Genomic DNA, 16794 nt, shown 5'->3' on the forward strand with positions numbered 1-16794 from the left:
GGGGCTGAAGGAGGACTGACCCTCCCTTTCTCTCTCAGCACTGTCTGACTGGGTCTTCACATTGTTAACCTCACTTTCATTGTTTTTAATGATTACAAGCCAACTGATAGAAATACTATGTTGCACATAATGGTGTCTTTATAACCATTAATTATGCTGTTATATTACATGTGAGAGTTGCCAAAGGGCTGGATTCTGTGATAGTGAGCTATCAGTGCTGATTGATGGCATTAATATCCCTATCTTAAAGTGTAATTAGACATATTTGGAAGTGTTAACACTACACAGGGGTTAGCAGCATCTAAACTGACTTTAGAAACTCCCTAAAGGTTGCTTGTCAGTACATATACTTGCTTACAAGCTCCATCAGAACAAAGTAGCAAGAAAAGGAAATGGCTCAAAAACTGTACAACAGAAATCATTTGTGTGTGACCAAGAGAATCAAAGCACCAAGGAACAGGAACTGCCACCAAGTTACCAAGCTCTGTAATGAAGGTCACCACTCAACCACGCTGGTTTTAGATTAACTTCTTGCTTGAAGTTTAGGAAAGAAAACCAACAAAGCAGGGTAATTCAGAGATGGAAGAGGGTTTACATAATCTAAAGAACATAAGGTAATCTAGCCTTTTTCCTTATAAACGTGCTAAAAGTTGCTCTTTCCAGTCAAAGCACTTGCACAGTGGTACTGTTTTCAGCCTGTGAAACCTTTCTTAGCAATGGCAGTTGGAGAACACGCTGCATGACATGCAGCAACCAGTCCACGTGGTGCTTTGTTTTGCTTCTACCTTGTAGAGACCACACAGCCCCAGCACAGTCCCTGCTCCTGCTGCTGCAAGCCTAGTGCTAGCAATTCCTAAACTCATTTTTTAGGGATAAGATGTACAGGTAGAAGAGGTGCAGGGCAGAAAACCAACTGCAGGCACCTTTTGTAAATCCCTACCAGAATATTTAATTTCCTCTAACATGAAAGCTGAATGAAAGTATCCAGTGACACATCTGAAGGTCCACCTCTGTCTCCTGATCTAATCAAGCTGGAAGTTTCCCTGAGATATTGGCTCTCTAAGCACACAGGTGTGCAATTTTACTTGATATCCAACCTTTCAGTTGCCTTTTCTTCTTTTGCACATTTCTGTAAAATCCCAAACCACCCAGCACTCAGTGAGTTCAGACAGTCTATCCTTCATTTAGAGACGATATAAAAAAAAAAATTTAAAAAAAAATCACAACTCAGACCCTAGAGTTCATCTTCCAAAATCTGTTTTGAGTCAAAAGAAACCGAGAGCAGACACAAAACATTGATTTATCGTTCCCTAGCACATCTGCAAATCAAGATCCTTCACATGAAAGGTCATCTTATTTCCAAATCTTTCCAAGCTCTGTCTGCCAACACTCAGTAACTCCAAAAATGCAGCTAGCCAGTTTGAAAACTTTACTGTGTGATTTCTAGGATCACCCTCACTTCTTCTTAGGTCTTCTCTGCTACCTATCTTCAAGTTTTCTGTCTTCAACTATCTACTTAACAGGAAAGTGTACAGGAGATAGAGCCAGATTTTACTGAAGGTATGTAGTGGAAAGAACACACACTGGGACATGTGAAATTCTAATTTTTCACCATAAGGGAGGTCAAACACTGGGGCAGGTGCCTGGAGAGGTTGGGGAATCTCCAAATTTGGAAATGCTCAAAACTCTGTTGATCAAGGTACTGAACCAAGGTCCTTTTCTAGCTGGACCTAGTTTGAGTCAGGCACTGGACTAAATGACCTCCAGAGGTCCTTAGCAGTGCAAAATTTTCCATGATTCTAAGTTTCTGTGTCACACTTGCAAATATAAATTATGTTACGTGTTGCAGATATAATCTTTTAAATTTGCAATGCTTTTGTATCTGTGCATAGCCACTATTTATCTACAACATTCTGCTGTACTTAAATAACGACTATTTACAGGATCAGTAAAAATCTGGCTGACTTGACCTATTCTCTTCCTACTTCTTTCAGTAATGGCTAAAAAAAATTATGCCCATGCTACCTAAGGGTATGTTCAGTTATAGCACCAGAGTCAATCAATACTTGAACTGAAAACTGCTGGGAAACTGCCTCAGGGTTAGATGCAGATGCTTTTTCTTCAGCAACAAGCCATGCAAGAGGCCGGTTCTTGATACTGGAGAAAGGGGCACCAAAAATATCACATATGTCTGCCTTCTCACCAGAGAGCACCTCAGAACTTCTTTAAGTGCAAATGATTTAATACTGGTGCCCTGGCCAAAACTAAACACGGTTGTTCTTGCATGTCCTTCCCACCCTACCCTTCCCCTCTGTTGGGTTTCAGCTAGCAAGAGCATTCTTCCCTACCATGGAAAGCCCCTTGATTTTTTTCCCTAGACCCTGTATGTGAGTGGAAAAAGAAACAGGAAATCCCTCTCCATGTTTCTTTTATAGTTGGTACTCCTATGTAAGTCCTCTGACGGAGGCAAGGAGCTGAAGGAGTGTGAACTCCTGGCTACACCTCTGTTGTGACGCACTCCCACCTCACCTTCTCCTGTCCCTTCGTTCTTTGGCTGTTAGGGAAGCACTGCAACATACATCTTGTAGCTGCGTGTCATGCATCGAAGTTCACTCAAGTGAGCTATGCTGGTCCTAAAGCTGCTTTATGGCAGCCTAGAAGGCCTGAAAGGCCCGAGAATAACAATGCTTCAACCATTTAATAAAAAGCACATAAAACATTATAAAGACTAAATGCGCTGCAGTACAGCTGAGTAGCTCTGTGCTTCAGAAATGTGCTGTGAAAGATTCTTCTCCCTTTAGCCCTGCTCTTTCAAACACTTCTGTGTCTAGCATCGTGATTCATTTTGCTTTGTCTTACAAAACGTGACAGAAGTGGAGATGACAGCCCAGCCCCAGAAACTGAAATTGGTTTTCTGAAAAACATGCCTCAACTGACTTATTATTATGATTATGGATCATGGAAATTCACTGATTACTGCAAATGAGGAAGATACAGTAAGCTTCCACCAAAGGGATACAGTAGCTATAAACAGGCTGGCACAAGCAAATAATGCACCCTGAGATTAGCATTTTGAAAGCAATGGAGCAAGGAAGATATGAGAGGGACTAATCATTCACAGAAAACAAACTATTTTATTTGGTCTGTAATGAGGCATTTGAGGGTGTTTTAAAGTTTCAGATTGTCACTGAGTGAACTATTCTCCTATTAATCTGTTAGAGAATTGGTAAACAGCCACAAAAGGAGAAGCACATGCCTACGGCATTAGAGGGAAAATTGCCTGCAGATTACAGTAACAACTATTTTCCAAAGGCTGGAAGAGCACCTGAGAATACTACCTCTGCTGGTAACTCTATCTCTGCAAAGGAACAAATGCTCAACAATTATCTACAGCACCAAGAATGGCCACGTTTTTCTGAGTACCTCTATAAAAGCAGCCAGGGACCAGGTTTATGAGATACCGAAAAGCCAGGTAGCAAATTACCAAAAGAAAAAACAAAGTATTAATTTTGCCTGAGAAATGGTAGGGGAAGGGAATGAAATGGAAGCTTTCTTCATTTTATACAGGACTTCTTTTTTTATTTTAACCTCAGTCCTCCTACATACCTTTCTCCATGTCCAGGCACTTGTAGGGGTGTGCCACTTCAGGGAGAAGGTGAGTTCTCTGCTGTTACACAGGTCAGCGTGCCATGCTGCATCAGTCAGACTAGATTACCAACAAGGAGTTTTAATGAGTCTATTTTGTTCTCTCTTCCTTACATCATGTTGCAGATGGTCTCTGCCAGTGAAAAAGCTGGGGGAGGGTGGGAAGGAGTTTTCCCGAGAAACACTTTAAAAACATTGTCTCTGTCTTTCCAAAGCCTTCACTGAGCTATGAAGGCTAGTGGAGAACCTGGGGGAAAAAAAAAAAATCAACACTACCTTCACAAGAAACAGAAAGTGTGGTTGTTTAGGGGTTTTTTTTTAGACTAGGGCTGGGAATTGAGACAAACTGGCTCAAACTATGCACTGGTGTAAACTGGTGTGGCATAAGCAGGTCCTTCGTCCTCAGCTATGAGCAGCAGTCGAAGTGTATGTGTGCATGTCTGTGAGGGGCTGTGTGTGCATATTGGTGCGCACGTGCCATTGGCAACACCTCCCTTATTGCTAAAGTGTTTTTAGCCTCACTTCTCGCTGATCTGGTGAGGGCAGACATTACAGTGGGTGCTGGCACTGGGACAGCAGGCAGTCTGTGTCTGCCAGACAAACTTCAGAATGACTGCACCTTCCTGGCATCAACCAGTACAGCACCACTGTCTGATGGTGGAATATGAGATACAGCTACTGGGCATCTCCAGCCTTCCTCCTCTCCACTTCAAGCAGGTTTATCATTGATGTCCCTTTTTCCTTTTAACAGGATATAACAGGAAGTAGAAGAGCTACCCTATATGACACATAAATGATGTATAATTTATTCTTTTAAAGTATCTTTACAGCTTCTACAATAGACTGAGAGTTGCACTTGGTACTTTAAATGAAAGATCTGTTTTTTCCACTGTGCTTTGCTGTTATGACAGTTCAGACTGTCTGCTCCAAGGAAAACCTAAAAGAAAAGAGTTTAGATAAGCAGGCCCGTCATAACTACGCCCTACACAGCAACACTCGCACAAGTATTGCAGGTACGCTGGATAAGAGCTGCTAAGGGCCCAAGTAGTGAAGCTAGATTGTTGAAAGGGAACACTTTCTGGACACATTACACTGGGGAGAGGGGAAATGGCAGGTATTTTTCCACAAAAAAATAATTGATGTCTGTGGACTTAACAGCCATTACTAAGACTCTGTTTACCCAAAATATCTTTTGGCTCACATCTTGTGCCTGCAGTATTTCAAAACAAGAGAGAATAAATTTTTTATGATACTGAAGACATTTAGAGTTCATATAGATTATATTCTAAGATTGGAACAAACAATAGAAGAACACAGAGAGATTGCAAAAACCTGACGTGCAGTTTAAAGCTCCCTGGATAGAAACATAAATTTAAAGAAATAACCCACTCTGATGAAAAGTGACTGAAGAAAGAATGCAGAGAGATCCCCATGACTTACAGGTCAGTATATCTCCATCTGCAGAAGAAGGAAGTATACAAAGATTTATGGGAATTGTAAATTGGGCAGGTGGAAGAGTCTATATCTATACTGGCTGCTGAAACTGTTAATGCAGAAAAAAATGAACAGTAATGTGAAGGAGTAGGAAAATATCAAATAGTGGATAAAGGGATAATCCGAAGTGCTAGACAGAACTTTCAAGAAATGCCTTTAAGCAAGCTATCAGGTCCTACTTTTACTTTAAGGTATATGGCTCATGGCAGACAAGTCAAACATACCCAGAACCTTATCTAGAACTGATAAGCATGAATAAAAAAAGGGTTTCCATCTGCATCTAGAGGCATGAAAAACATTAAATGCTTTGATATGAGAGAAGTATAGACAACACAGATCACAGTTTCAGTGACATTTGTAAAAAAGAATAGTAGACACACCTTTCTAATTTATGTGAATTATTTTTTCCAGGTGCTACTCAATGGTTTAGTACTAGAAAACACACTTGGAAAACATGTGATGATACCACATACTTTGTCTAGAGCTTTCAATAGAGCCAAGGTTCAACAAAACCAAGAGTCTGATACTGTGCCAGCATACATCTGAGGAGACATCCAAAGTTTGTATAGATTCATTTGCTTATTCAAAAAACCAAACCAAACCCACAAAATATTTTGGATTCTGGGTGATAGTATGTTCTTCCAGGTACAAGGAAGGGCAATGAAAATGATCAAGGGGATGAGAAGCTGCTTTATGAGAGAAGACTAAAAAGGGTAGAAACTTCAGTCCGGGGGGGGGCGGGGGGGGAGGCCAGAGGGAATAAGATTAAGGTGTATTAAATCATGCAGGCAGTGAATAAGCTGAATGCAGAGCTGTTGTTCATGAGATCCTGCAATACTAGGAGTAAGGACGACTCAGGCAAGACCTAGAGATTAGCTTAAAACAGATTAAAAAAGTACTTCCTTAAATGGCAGGGAGCGAACTTCTAGTGTTTGCTGTCAAAGCAGGTTGCAGAAGCAGGTTCGGAGAGAGCTGAGACAAACTGTTGACCAGAGGTCCATAACCAGATAAAAAAAGGCCTAGGCAGGGATTTACCCGCTAACACACAAAACAGTCTTGGAGTCTGGGGCAATACCAAGGCCAGGGACTGACTGCAAGGAATGGTCTCTTGACCTTCCGCAAAATAACCACTCTACTGCCACTGTTAGAGAAAGAGCCCTGGGCAGGATGGACCACAGGGCTGGCTGAGTGGGACATCTCCTATGGCATTAAATGTGACAGTCCTAGCATATTCTAGTAGAATTGGTTCTTCTAACAATAGATAAATGCAATTAGGAAAACCACCAACACCTCTATGCTTCTAGCTCTTTTTCTCCTGCTCTCCATCTCTTATTCTTTCCTCTGCTGTTTGTTAAGGTATCAGTCGTTATATTAAAGACTTATTATAGTTATAAGTGCTAACACCAACTTCTTATTATGGTTACCAAATAATACTCTTTGCAGTTGTGAAAACCTCTCAGATCCACCGCTTCTTGTCCCCATTCTCCTCAGTATGCATCCCATCATTCAAAAATGCACTCTCTTACATGACAAAGGACCAGGGGAGCTCCCCATTGAACCTTTTTTCTCTTTACTTCCAGAGAGGTATTAAAGTGCAACTTCTCTCAGCCCTGAAATGCAGCCAGCTCAGAGGCAGACTGCTGCACGTGTTTAATAGTTCCCAGCAGCACTAATCAGTAGGTAAGTACAGCAGGTTAAGCAGCACACTATGTTGGAATAAAATTAACAACCCCATTTCAAAGGTCTTATATTTCTTCAAAGCAGTCAGGTAGAAGACAAAAAGAGAGAGATAAACAGACATAAAATGCACTGGAGAAGGCAATCTGAAAGGGTACTGAATGGGTGATGGAATTAGAGAGCTGAAAGATGATGAGATGTTTGGCAACTAACTTCTGCTGAAAGCAGGGAAACTTTGGGCTCTGGAGCCCTTTAACCTGTGCCACGTGTCAACAGTTTGGTTTAAGGAAGATTTTCTTCATAATTTAACAATTAATCCTTGATGAGAACCTCACAAGGCAGATGGCTTTTTAAGCTGTGGTACAGAAAAAAAGTCATTCTGTGGTAAGAGCAACAATCCTTGAAGCTATTACACATTTCCCAACCCACCCTATGTTATTTTTTAGCAAGACTGCTTTTCTTTATAATTCTGGCTTTTATCTTCTGATTCTTTCCCTCTTTTTTTTTTCTCCAGCAAAACAGTTTTTTCAGTAAGACAAAATGAGTCAGAATAAGAGAGTCAAACCACTTCAGTTCTCAAGGCAAGGAACTAGAGAATGTGTGGTCCTAGGAAATACAGAAAAAAAGCATTCATTGAATTGTGGATTCTGTGGAATAAAAAGCAACACAAACTAATGTTTAAAAGATATGAATCCTTATTTCCTTAACGCAGACATTTGCCCTAAATCCAAGATCACTAAAATGGCAAACTCTGCTCTGGCCCAAGCCAGATGTGCATATATGCATGCATTCTTGCAGGAGGTTCCCTATTCCTTATCTTTCTCCTTTAGCTATTATGGCCATGTGCACATCTTACTCGCCGATGAGAACTGCAGCCAGTACACAGCTTCCTGCTTTGGAGATGTCAGTAAAGCTATTCAGGGAGATTTCAATTAAAAAATAATTTAATAAATTAATCATATTTGACTACCACAAGTCATAGAAGCAAAGCTTTTTTATTTCATTGGAAGGACTGCTATCTACTACTTGTAGTGCTTAGTGTCAGTTCTCCGTGAGAAATTCCACAGGCCTGGACCTACGTAAAAGAATGCCTCGGGACAGCTAGACATTGCCTGCAGCATCACTGTCATGAAGTCCAGTACAGATCATCCTTGTATTTGCTTTCCTTGATCAGGATGTAAAAAGAATTATTAACACCCAATAGGCAGAACAATTATACATGGAGCCAGTTCACGTTACACGAGCCATGATTGAGTTTAGGATTTCTGAAGCTTGGTGAGTTCAAGTCACTTCTTGTTCTCTGGACAGCTACTTACTCAGGGCAGTGTTTGGCTTCCTCATGGAAGTGGTGCCTTCTGCATGTGATGCCCCTCACTGACAGTGGCTGGGACGGGTGCCTGTTAACTCCTGCCAATGTGCAAAGCATTGCCAGTGTCAGTTCAGGTGCCCACATGGAACAGAAGCCGCATGGGGTTTGTTTACATTTACTGTTCTCTTACACGACAAACACTTGGGAGCTATTAGGTATATCTGGCCTCAGTGCATATGGCAGAACTGCTGCATTTTCATTCTGCATGCTGTTGTCCCGTGTCTCTTTAGGTATGTCTGTTATGCCAGGAGCAAAGCAAATTCCACATGGCATTTCATGCACCTGACAGGATACTGGGTTCTGTGCTTTGCATATGTTGATCTTGAACCACGCCTTCACCTCAAGGGTCTGAGAAGATATTAAGTAATTAGTGTTAATTTTGAGAGCATGACGGTCTGGGATCTGCTCTGCAGTAATTGATACATACTGTATAAAAGGCCTAGTTATTAGGTTGTTTAATGTAAGAGTATGCTGTGTTTACTTAACAGACATTTAAAAAGCAAGGAGGATACATTAAATGGTTATACAATCATATTTCCTCCTAGTCCCAGTCTACAGCTGAAGACTTCTAAGACACAACGTAAATAGCAAAGCTTCCCTTGCTATGCAAAGCCAAAAATATTTCGGAACTATGGAGGTAAACAACCACACAGTAATTTTTCCCTCTCCAGGAAATCTGGATCAGGTTGATGCAGACAAGCTGATCAGGCTAAGGTAAAGGTCTGAGGAGCATGAAGCTGCTCCCACTTGCTCCTCATTAGCTGGGGTGAGTGACACAAGTAACAAGGGCAAACTGTGGAACACTGTTGCAGTCTTCAACTTCTTACATCCCAGTTTAAGTCCCACTTGTACTGGAGGATCCACAACTCTTCAGTATGAGCTGCCACATACACTTTCTTTTATGGTGAAGGGACCACAAACTTTCTGCTGGTGGAAGGTCCTACCCACTTGCAGCAGAGGCTTACTGCCTCATTTTGCACAATATTTTTGGGGAAGGTCTAGTTTCTCCCTCCTTTGTCTTATTTCTTTTTAAATCCTGAATCATTTTAATGACACAGTGTATAAGGGTAGCCCTAAAACCACTTGTATTAGCAATAACAGAAGGTGGAGCTGGGGATAATCAGCAAGGGAAGAAAATGCTTATCTAAACACATCCCTACCAAAACAAGCATTTCAGGAACACACAGAAACATGAAAGTAGTATAAACATAGGAGTTAATATTGCAAAACTATTAATCCATTTTAAATAAGTACCAGTAGTCATGCCTTACCTATATGGACTTTCCTAGTTTGCTGAAAGAATGTTCAAATATAATATGTCCATATTATGCATTTTAGAAGAAATAAAAATATACCGTCTTCTGATCATTGATCAAGGAGAGTTTCTAAGGACACAGCGGGTATGGTGAGCTATTCCTGAATTCATACCAAGAAGATTAACTCCTGAAACACGAAAATGCAGAAAGCTCTGCTGAGGAGTTGGGCTAATCCACTTGGCACGTTGCTGTGCTAACCAAGTTGTGCTGCTCCTGCATCCAACCAGAAATCTCCGCCCTGCTTTGCTCTGCACAAAGATACCAGCTTGCTCAGAGAGAGCTCGGGATCCCTTCATCATGCTCCATTACACAGCTGGAAAGATGCCTCCCATCTCTCCCATGTGATAAGTTATACTGTGCCACCGGGTTTGTCAGAAGTTGAGAAGAGAGACAGCTTCTTCAACCTCTCCAGGCATTTGAGAGCCTTGCTAACCAGTCCACTGGGAGTCTCAACAACCTTGGCAGCCTATGTGTCAGTATGGACTAGTGGCTAGTGAACAGGTATCTCCTGTCTATACCTCTGAAGGACTAGGGAGCAGCATACAAAGATTTTACCCCCTGCATCCCTCTAGGGGTTACAAGGAAGTCAGATGAGTACATACAAGTGCATGTGTCACTCAGTTCTGATCTATTTTGTTTGTTAGAGAGACAGAAGTTAGATAATAAATGGCACTGACTCTAGCACTGACAGCTGGTCACCTCCCAGCTTTCCTCTTCAATCCACAAACACATCAAAGCCATCAAATATTATGTGAAGAGCTTCCTCCATTAAGAAATATGTAATACATCGATTTGTTTTCCAAACAGGTACAATGTCTAGGATCCAGCCTAAGGTTGATCCACCTAGATCCTTTTAAGATATTTACACTTTCTCCCTCTTCTCCCTCCTTTATGTATTTTAGTTTCTGCCTGGCCCTGCTCTGAATGCATGAGCACAGGCAATGTGCAAGGTGATGCAGCCCATGGCCAGAGTAGAACAGGCACAACCAGAGCTGCAGTTCCTGCCACAGCAAGGTATGAGACCTGCAGATGGACCCTGTCAGACTTTGAAAGGATAGAGCATTGCTGTAATCACAACAGAAATACTTTGTTCCACCCCCCAAAAAAAGCATGAAAATAAAATATTTTAGGCTTTCAGTTAAAAAAAAAAGGTCAACTTAAGTGCATGGCTGGGTGCTGCTCAGTATCTGTATTTCCCTGGACTGTATTTCTGATTTCCAGCTTGATATGCTGAATCTTCAGATTTCCCATTTAGATTACAGAAATGCTGAGTCAGGACTGCAACGTAAACAGAAGATTCAGGGGGTTTATAGCATTATTATACAATGCATTTAGAGAATTTTGGAAGACTGACATTAGGTTTCTCATATACTTGCTATTGAATAGAAAGCGGTATTGAGAATATAATTATTTTAATTGCAACTTTCATCCTCTTGCAATTCTAATCAAGGACCAAACTTCAGTAAGGAACCTCACATTTCTAAGTTTCCTCAGCAAAATTAGAAAAATATTATTCCTGTAAGAAGTTAACATATATCTTCTACAATTATTAATGGCAATTTGGTTTTAGTATTACTCAGCTGCTGTCTCTGTTTAGCCCTTGCTAAAATAATCTCTGGTTTTGGTCATCCAGAAAGTTTTCACCACTGGGATACAGGCATTTTTATAGCTTTCTTTCAAAGCTATTGGGATTTGGGGGTTGCATTTGCCCTGTGACTTTGGACATTTTGTATAGTTTCTGTGAATGACTGCTGAAATTACTTGTTTGAGTAATTTCTCTGTGGAGTAACAATTTTATAATCTCTGTAAAAAGCTCCTTGCTTCTGATGCTTTTATATTCGTTTGGGCTGGCAGACTATTAAAGAAGAAGAGTTACTGATCTCAGAAGAAATTTTTTCCTGTTAACTGTGCTTTTCATTTTACCTTTGCCTCTCCAGCAGTGAATACACGCCAAAACGGTAGTTTGTCACCTTTACGCAGTTCATATATGAATTGTTCTTTGGGGAGAAAGCGAAGCAAGAGGGAATATAAAGAGGAGTCAATCTCAGATCAACCATACTCATTTCTCAGGGTTTTGACATATGAGCCACAAACATTTCCGTATGATGGGCTCCATGCTGATCCGGTGCCTCGTTTCAGAGGAAACTGCAAGCTTGCTGTGCTGGCTACAGCTTGTGGTTCCAAGAACAAGCATGGGAGGGCTGTAGGGGTTTGCCACAAATACCTTTCCTGTGCCAGTGGGAGGCACAGGAGATTTCTGCAGATACCTTATACTGCACCCAGAGAAACTAAGAACAGCATATCAAAGGAAGTGAGACTGAATTTCTCTGCCACACTATTTGTTTTCTCTCAATGAAGGACATTTATGAAGGGATTATTTTCATCCCTGTCTCTCCTCTGCATACCGTATGTCTGCACTACAAATCTCCAGTCAAGGACTTGCTTTGTTTTTTGAGCAGACTTTTGCTTAGATACTTCTGCAATTCTTTTCACTTTAGTTGAGATAGTACATGCTATTCTAAAAGATCAATTGAAATACAATTTTAAAAAAATCTCAGCATCCTAGAATGACGTTTGTTAGACTGTGCAATAGTCTCCTGGGGATGTGGTAGAAATTACTTTGCTTGCAACATATAGAACTGCTGAGACAAAACACTAGAAATTATAGAGTAAAGAGCAAATGAGATTTTTTCCGGGACTGAGCTGGGATTTAGCAGATGTAATAGGTCAATGCAGGCAGTTTTGACTTTTTTTTCTCCCTACCTCTAACTCCGTGTAAACAAAGAAGGAACAGTTTTCATTAAAAAAATATATATATATACACACACAAAAAAAATCCAAACAAAACCCCACAGAAAATCACTTTTAGGGAATACAGTCTTCCATGCTTTAATTGAAACTACAGTTCACTGCATTTCTGTAGTGTGCTCAAAGTCACTATATACTACCTTTGTTATGGTTTAAGCCATATTTGCTTTAATTAAGTACCCTCTTTGAATTGGATGCTTTCTAGACTTGAAGTAACATATCATATTTTCTAACATCTACACTTTGTTTTACATTTCTGTAATTTCACAAAGTTGTGTGAATGCACAGATTTTTTTTCTAATCTGGTAAGAGTTAGATCCTTGTCTGACTTAGTTACTATTTCTCACTGTTCCTCCATCCACAAACCACACTAGATTTAAGTTCCCACAAGCAAAACCCGTATTGCAAGTTGAGGCAATCCCACAGAATATGCCATAGCATCTATCCATCAAATTCAACTGTGAGGATGCTATTTCCTTCCACCTCTTCATATAAATCACAGTGAAACAAGAGCTATGAAATATTCCTGTCCTGTATACTTGAAGGAAGTAATTTCTATGTTATCTTAAGTGTGGAAGTACTGTTAGATGTCCATGGTATACCAGGAAAGGGTAGGCTTAAAGTGTTCTTCTCATTTGCGTGGGTAAAATGTGGTAAAACATATATTCATAACTTGAAGGTAAAGCCAAAGTAAAATTCTATTTAAATGCAGGTAGATACTTATGGAAGTTATGGTATTCCTCTGGCTTTCATCTACATTGTTTCATGTGTAAGACAGAAAAATCAAACTGTGGATGCACGGCCAAGTTCTTTGTCATTTTTTATTACATCACAAGTACACTAGAGTCCACCAACCACTGTGGGACTGACACAGTCAGACTGCCTAGCACTTAGCCCTGCAAAAATGGAAGCGCTAGGTGAATAGGAACATAGATTCAAACCTATACAAGCTTGTGGCTTTAAGACAGTGAACTAAACCAAGATTTTTCAAATGCAGATGACAATGGCTAGCTGCATAAAAAGATTTACATGTGATTTTAGAGCTGATTTCAGAATGTGCTTGTCTATTCTTAGGTGGAAGGGTATCAGAGCCTCTGGGGAAATAAAATAAATAAGTGGGGAAAAAAAGAGAGCAAATATTTAGGTGCCTAGCTCTGGGCCTGTAAAGATGACCAAAATGGAACAGCTGGAATACCCAGATTTATTCTTTTAAGAGATGGCTAAAAGGGAGATGTCTTTGCCTTTCCCTGTTGTTTCAATTTCAAGAGCATATTATTTCATGAATTTATTTCTGGGATAATCAGTGACTGTCATGAATATCTGTAATGAACTTACAGAACCCTCGGATGAATTCAAGGAGCGTTGGATCAGTCCCTGAAGTGCAACATGTCTTTTAATAATTGATCCCCTGGACATCTGGAACTGACAAATCTGTACAAGTGGTAGGTCACAAATTCCCCACTCCTATCAATGGAGAATTTTAAGCATTTGGATCACTCTTTTTAAGCCTGAACTCTATATTTAGTTGGCTTTCAAGCTCCCTACTGTATCTGGTTTTCCTGTGGGCTTTTGTTTTTATTTTCATTTGATTTCAACAGATGTTATTTACTGCTATTTCCCTCTGCTTTGGGGAGGATTTATCATTGAGATGTATTTTCATTTTAGTGCACAGATACATTAAATCCAGACATGAAGCCTGACCAAAACAGCTGGAAAGTGACACTGAAATTAAGGCTATAGAGCTGCTTCTCTAATCTGCTGAGCAGTTTACATAAATGCAGTTTAAACAAAATGAGTCTGCAAACAGAAAAGCTTAAAGGATATTAAATCCTGGCTTTATAAATGATGGCCAAGCTAGCAGGAACCACTCCATAGTGTGTAATCTTTCTTTCATGTAACAAGGTTATCTGGCCTCATAAGCTTCTTAGGGTAAACTTAATTAAAGCCAATGAAGAGAAAATGCAAAAGGGGAAAGGTAGCTGTTTTCATTTCAGAAATTAAGTATTTTCAAATATATATTTCTGTCGGCTGGAGGTATGTCTCCCTAGTCTTAGTGGGAGAAAGCTTAATTTCAAATTTATTTTTCTTACATTTATACACATGCACACACATACACTCATAGCAAGCAGGGAGAAGGAGGTGGGGGTGAGTGGACATTTTGCTTTTCCTGGGAGATAAGAGCTCACTGAATAATAAAGATTTCCCCAAGGACAGAATACGCTACACATGTTGGCAATGAGTTTGTCAGTGTTCCTAACATTTCTGTACAGCTGTAATTCATGGATTTAATAAAATATTGATATCTGTTTCCACAGTTCTATCATGCAGCAAAACCCTTTACATGAGCTAAATTAAACACTTCTGCAAAGGGCTGGAGACTGCATATCATTCCTTGCCCCGGTGGAAAAGCTCTGTGCCACTCCATCTGCTGTTCCAAACGCCAAACCTCACAAATATCACTGAATGGGAGGGCTGTTGTAAAGAAGTGTTTGCTATTTTTTTGAGTTTCTGTTTAGCCTGGTAAAACATCCCCCTATCAGTTTGTATCACTGAGCTGTTGCTGAACTACAGGCCCAAGTCTAATCTCAGATTGACGAAAAGCATCCAACATGACATTTGACTCAATCTGCTCATAAATAATAATAATACTACTTTACATTTATATAACCCTTTTCAGCGAGAGCTCTCCCAAAAGGCCTTTTTGACCTCCAATTTATCTATTGTGACTCTTGCTGAATTAGAGGCAAGCATAATATTCTCCACTACCACGTACAGCGTGGCAATAGCCGTGAGACAAATTACATTTAAGATGAGATTCTAGTCATTTTAGCTATGTGATGCTCAATAATCCATCCCAGCAGAGATCACCTGTAACATTATTAGTATCTCAGTCACTCAGACAGCTGTCAACTGTATAAAAAGCTACCTGCCCAATAAGTGCTACCCCCTTTCTTCCAAATCTGGAATTTCCAACCCTCATATAATTACACACACCTTAGCTTGACAATACTTACTCCAGAAAAACAATACTTTTAAGCACAGGATTTTATAATTCACTGTTGACTAAAACCAGAAGTTTCATGAAGTTGAAAAAAAGAGGTTCTTGGACTTAGTCTGGATTTAAGTTGTTTGTGCCTCAACCCTAACCAGGGAAACACCAAAATACTGAAGTTTACCAGTGTGACACGGTCACATCGAAAAGGTTGCGTAAGTCATATCAAAACAGGGCTTTGTTCAGCTTGTAGTCAGGATTTTTTTTCCACTTTGGCTTTTGAGGCTAGATTTTCAAAGGCATCTAGGCATCAAACAATGCAGATAGGGATTTTGAGATTCACGTGTTGTGCCTGTTGCAGCTGTTGAAGCCTAAATCCCATGAATAAAATTGCTTTTGATAAATTGGGAAGGCTGGTTTTAACAATCTGCCAATGCACAGCACCTATCTACACATCTGTCTCAGAAACTCACTAGAAGGTATTTTCTCCCTGTTCCTGCCGAAAGCAGAGGTACAATTCCTATGGCCTTCTAGAAGAAGGGAATTTAGCCAATGTGGCATTTTTACTTTTGTGTAAATATTTTCATTTGTTTAATACAGAGAGTACAGCATAACATTTTTTTAAAATCTTCAGTTACTTAGGTTATTTTAAAATATCTTTATGGCTCACAGACTGTCAGAGACAGCTGATGACAAACTTTAGAAGAGTACATGGAATACACAGTAATAGAAAGAGAACACACCAACTCCAGCACTTGAAATTCTCAGCTTGTATGAGGGATCCAACCATAAATTCCTGTTCTGAATCAGGAAGAAAAAGGACATGAACCTTGCAGTGAGAACTCATGGATTTTAGCGATTCTGGCATGATTTTTTATGATCACTGGTATTATTGTAAAATTTTAAAGAAGCTTCTTCTTAGTCCAGCTTAGCTCTATTCCCAAGATTATGCCCATAAAGCCATTACCTAGCACCTTGTTCTTGCAAAGAGGCAAATGTGATCAGCAATTACCAAAAGTAAACAGGATGCTGATCTTATCACATGTTATAGATTGAATCAATACTGTAACGGAATCTAAGACAAAAGTCTAGTGAACCAGTGATTTTTCTCTACACATCCTGGCCTGCCCTGTCCTTTGTTTTTCTCACCTGCTGATACCCTTGTCCCCACGTCCAAACCTGCAACATTTCCCATTTCTGTTTGGTGTCTGCATATCACATCTTGAAAAGTCAGATATGTATTTGCTATACAGAGACAGCAGTTTTCAAATCTGTGTTTAGACCAAAGCCCCAGGGTAGGGTTACAAAAAAAATCTCACAACTCTCTACAGTGCTTCAGCTCTTAACAGCAGACATCCCATAAACACTTACAGTTATGTTAATTATATACTATATGCCAGCTTTGCAGTTTGGCATCTGATGGCTAACTGAAACCAAAAGGTTAAGTCAATGGTTCTGATCTTGTAACCTAAGTCTGAGCTACTCATTCCTAC

This window comes from Buteo buteo, chromosome 8 (genome assembly GCF_964188355.1).
Source record: "Buteo buteo chromosome 8, bButBut1.hap1.1, whole genome shotgun sequence".
Lineage (NCBI taxonomy): Eukaryota > Metazoa > Chordata > Aves > Accipitriformes > Accipitridae > Buteo > Buteo buteo.